Below are 5,358 nucleotides of genomic sequence, written 5' to 3'. Positions count from 1 at the left end.
AGAACACTAAAGAAATAGCCCAAAGTAACCTATCTGTAGTGTAAAACTCTGAAGTCTCCTGTTTTGGCTTTGAAATTCATGCTTCTGCATTCTATTACATAACATTTGTCTTAATATAAAAACATCGTTTTGATCGACTTGCCAGTTAAGTGACTTGCCTTTTCCCCAGAATCTTCTAGTGAAGTCGAACTGTTCCTTGGCCACCCTACAGCTTTGGGAGGCCCCAGCCCATGGCTGAGGGCTCGGGGTAAGCATAGCCCAGTGCAAGAAATGCAAGGCCAGCTGCTCGTCAAGATTCTGCTCAGCTCGGCCATTCTAGGATCATGTGGTCCTCATTCTGGGGGTCAGTGTCCACTGAGTGATGTAGGTGAAGATGGAGAAGGGGAAGGGAACTGGGCCCAGTGGGCCTTGACCCCTGGGTGCTCCTGATCTCCTGTGAGTAAAATCTCCTTCTAGCCCTGGCCAGGTGGGAATTCCATGGAGCCCGGCCATGTGTGACCTGCACCCTGGGACCCCAAGGTGCTAAGGGAGGTGGGGTCCTGACAGCAAAGGAGCCTCCAGTGGAGGGAAGAGGGAGTGAAGGAAGGAGGATGAGGCCTCCGAAGACAGGCCAAAGAAACCTGTGCAGCTTACCTGGAGAAGAAGTCTTAAGGAATACATGAACAGGCCTTGGGACTTCAACAGGTGTGTTGGGGAGGGGAAACTTTCACCAAAAATTTGGCCAACCCAAGCCAATAGGAGAGAGATTGCAGGAGGCAACTGGGTGCCCAAAAAAAGGAAGAGAACTTCCTAACATCTGGAGTTGCCCTAAAGAGGAACGAGGTCCCTCGTGAAGGAGTGAGCTCTCAGTCAGCACAAGAGTTCAACACTGCCTCTCAAGAATGTTGGAGACCTGGCGCAGTGGCTCAGGCCTGTAATCCCAGCACTTTGGGAGGTTGAGGAGGAAGGATTGGATTGCTTGAGGCCAGGAGTTTGAGGTTCCAGTGATCTGTGATCACACCACTGTACTCTAGTTGGGGTGACAGAGCGATACACCCTGTATCAACAAAAAAAAAGAATACTGGAGAGGAGAGTCTCTAGGGTTCCTTCCGTCTAATTTGTGAAAAGGTGAATACATATCCACCATATGACCATGGAAGAAGAATCATGCCAGAAGGAGTTGGGTGACGAGTGAAAAAGAAGCACTGGGCAGATTCACAAAACTCAGCGTGGTGGCCCAGGGCTGCTGACCCCATTCTCCCTAAACCAGTCACCTGCAGCAAGTTGGGGCCAGAGAAGGGGACTCCATAGAAAAGCCGTGGTTCTTATTTAGAGCCCCCAAACATGTGACAAGAGAACAGTAAAGACCCAATGGGAAATAAGACCCTCATCTCAGGCCTTTATCTGACCCAGAGTCTGCCCCTTCCTGAAGAACAGAGCCCTTTACAGACCCCACTCCTCCTTTCCTGGGGCCTGGACAGCTTTTCCTCCCTGAGGGAACTCTGAGCTCACTGCAGAACAGGCAACCAGCATGTAAAGGGCACTTCCAGAACAGGGCACAGCCGGGTGCCCTGTACGTGGCCCTTCCCCTCTGAGAATGGGTGAAGTTGGGACTTCATAAGGGCAGCAGGGTCAGTCCCCCAGCTAGAAGCATGAGCCGGCAGGTGTGTGGGGCCCTATGGAAGGGAAGTGCCAGGCAACACTCATGCCAAGGGACCTCCAAGGACCTGGGACATCCTGGGACAAATTCCAGAATGAGGAGGTTTGTATCCAGTGAATTTCCCTCCCCAACTCCCCTGTGTCCTCCTTTTCTCTGCTCCTAAGTCCTTCTTCCTAACACAACTACCCCTCTGGGTGTAGACACCCTTTCTCTCTGCCCTCCCCTCTGTCCAAACCTGCCCTGAAAGGAGTCACCAAATGTGAACGTGATTCAATGGCTCCCTCTCCTGGCCTTTGCCACCCTGCTCCTCATTCAAGGTGGAAAGAAAGGCCCCTTGGCAAAGCACTGTCAGATTGCCAGCAGCAGACAAGCCTGGTTTCTCTGGGCAGAGGAGCCTTGAAACTGCACCCTTGAACAGTTACTGGCCTCGCAGCTCCCGCCCATCCCTCCTTCATCCCACTTCCTGGCTCAGAAAGGGATGGGGAATGTGGGACCTTTCGCTCCTTTCAGGTTTGAAGGCTGAGGACTGAGTCAGACAGGAATTTCCATAAATTGATGGAAGGAGGATTCCCTGGGGAGATCCTGCTCCTTTTTCCTCCTTGGCACACCCTAGGCAGGGGCTGCTATGACCTTGAGTGGCAGTGCCCACGTGGCCTAAACCAAAACATATGGGTCCAGAAAGGGCCTGACATGTAAAAACAAAACATCTCAAATTTGCCCTGGAAAACCTGGAACCTGGCCACATTATCTGCAGCCAGACACACACACACTCACACACACACACTCAGTCACTGGACAAATGGTGCATAGGCTGATGTCATCTCTCCTTGTAACAATAGGAGACACGACAGTGCATGAGCAAGACCCGGGAAAGCCATTTTCCCCACAGGTCACCCTGCTGGAATATGTATAATGCACACTCACATTTTCATCCTTGCGCTCCCCTCTTTAACCATGAACGCTGACCCTGACAACAAAAACAAAAGAATAAACAAATAGGTTTCCAGAATAAGGAAGGAAGATAGCGTGAATTAGATCATTTTCCCATGTTCCTCTCACAATTAATAAATGAAGTACAAACCCTCTGAGTAACATAGGTGCCCTTATGCCTTCTTGGAGACCCTTGCTTCCATGAGTCATCTGGTTTCAGCCCCAGGAGGCACGTATCAGCATCCCTATTCATATCAGTCGGAGTTATTCGTCAAACACCAGAAGCCACTTCAGCTAGCTTAAGTAGAAAAGGCATTTACTATAGGAAATTAAGTCTCTTTCAGAATTTTCACAAAAGCCAGAAGAAAGTCAGGCCGGCAGAGCCACCAAGATCGGTTGTCCAGGTTGCATACTGCACAACACCATTACATTTAGAGGCTGCCATTCACGCCCTAGACAGATTGGTACATTTGTGTACTAAAGAATTTTCCAGCAGAGGGCAGTAAAGCATCTTGAAGGGGTGCCTAATCGTCTAATTTGCACAAAGTCGCCAAGTGGACTAGGGGTAGCTCACAGCCTGGAAACAAGGAAGCCCAGAACCACCCAAGCCACACTGTGTCAGATCGTTGCAGCTCAGGCCCTGGGCACGGGGACTCTGTCTTGTGGGCCCCCCTCTCCACCAGTGTCTCCTGGGAAAATGGGTGCCACACTCTGCACTCCCTCACACTGCTCTCTGCAGCGTGAAGTCTAATGCTGGCGCATCTGTTTGGAAGAGCCCAAGACCCATGCCCCCACCTGATCGCAGCTGCCTGGGAAAGCAAGCGCCTGGCTCCGCTGGCCTGAGAAGGAAAGATTCATGATGTCAATTCTCCAACAGAAGAAGAGTTTCATTAATGCTGGGGGGCCTCAAAACGTGATATGTCCATGCCGTATTCTGCAGATGAGAGGCCTGAAGCTCCAAGTGGCAAAATGGTGAGGATAAGGCCACCAGGCAAGCTCTAGCAGAGCCGGAACTGGAACCCAGAGCCACTAACCCCAGAGCCAGGACTGGAACCCAGAGCCACTAACCCCCGGACCACGGTGCCGCCCTGCCCCCTTTGAGGTGGAGGACCAGAATGAGGCCCACTGTTCCCACTAGGAACAGAAGTCTATTTAGACAAAGCACATTCTGGGGTTTTCCTCCTGATACCTCAGCCCTTTACAGATATTGGTAAATACTCCTTCCCAGTGTCACCCACCCCAAGTCAAGGGAACACTGCCTTCCTAACTGTAAGCGCTGGTCATCGTGGTTCATCAGCATGGGTGGTCTAGGTCCCCTCTCTCCCTCAGCAGCAAGTACAGCCATAGAGGCTTTCTCGTCACATTCGGAGCCCAGGATGCCTTTAATCCATACCTCCCTGCTGTTGCTGAGTAGTCAGCTCTGTGCTGAACCTCCCTCCCCAAAATGGGGTTTCTGAATTCAATCAGCACTGCAGAGTCGGGTGTGTCTTGTAATTAAAATTTTTTTTATTCTGCCATTTCAACATCCTTCCCATAGGAGCCACACTCGGAAATGCAAAAGTGCATTTTCATTTCCAAATAGCTGGGACTCCCAAGCAGGGGGGCCTTTGTGGGGGTAGCAAGGACATAGCAAAATGTGCCACTGTGGACATCCAGGGAACACAAGGGTTCACTACTTGACATCCTCCTCCAGACCGAGAGCTCCTGTCAGCTGGAAAGTATTTGGGAGGCTCCGCGACACTCCCAGTCTCAGCTCAGGTTTAGCCTTCCACCCTGGGGGGTGCTGGCAGACTGGCCCAGTGCTTCTGTCAGGGTAAGAGTCCCAGTGTCACTCAGTGTTCTGGCTTAGCCTCTTCTTCACTCATAAAAAGGAGGTGACAACACCTACCTGGAAAGTCCCCGTGGGGTTTGGGTGGGACATGCGCAACACTGGCCCTTCCTGCCACTCAGTAGGTGCCTGAAAGTGTGGGTGTCTTTTCCTTTTTAACATCAATAACATTTAAAGTAATTATACCCATTGATCTTTCCTTCCCCTTTTCCTTTGCTTTTCTTGTGTTCTTAAAATGGAAAAAAGAAGAAAGGGAGGGAGGGGAGGAAAGAGAAGGGAGGGGAGGAAGGGAGTCAGGTTAGAAGGGAGTAGAGGAGGGAGAGGAGGAGGAGAGGAGGAGGAGAAGGGGTAGAAGGGAGGAGAGGAAGGAGGGGAGTCAGGCTAGAAAGGAGGAGAGGAGGGAGGGGAGGAGGGGAGTTGGAGTAGAAGGGAGGAGAGGAGGGAGGGGAGTCAGGTTAGAAGGGAGGAGAGGAGGGAATGGAGGAAGGGAGTCAGGTTAGAAGGGAGGAGAGGAGCGAGGGGAGGAGGGGAGTCAGGTTAGAAGGGAGGAGGGGAGTCAGGTTAGAAGGGAGGAGAGGAGCGAGGGGAGGATAGGAGTCGGGCCAGACGGGAGGAGAGGAGGCAGGAGGGGAGTTGGGGTAGAAGGGAGGACAGGAGGAAGTGGGGAGGGGAGTTGAGATAGAAGGGAGGAGGGGAGTCAGGTTAGAAGGGAGGAGAGGAGGGAGGGGAGTCGGGTTAGAAGGGAGGAGAGGAAGGAGGGTAGGAGGGGAGTCAGGTTAGAAGGGAGGAGCGGGGAGGAGCGGAGTCAGGTTAGAAGGGAGGAGAGGAGGGAGGGGAGGAGGGGAATCAGGTTAGAAGGGAGGAGACGAGGGGGAGGAGGGGAGGAGGGGAGTCGGGTTGAAGAGAGGAGAGGAGGGAGGGGAGGAGGGAGCCTGCTTACAGTGCACCTGCAGGAGCCTCT

This window comes from Pan troglodytes, chromosome 17 (genome assembly GCF_028858775.2).
Source record: "Pan troglodytes isolate AG18354 chromosome 17, NHGRI_mPanTro3-v2.0_pri, whole genome shotgun sequence".
NCBI classification, from domain to species: Eukaryota; Metazoa; Chordata; class Mammalia; order Primates; family Hominidae; genus Pan; species Pan troglodytes.
Note: the sequence above shows the minus strand (reverse complement) of the source record.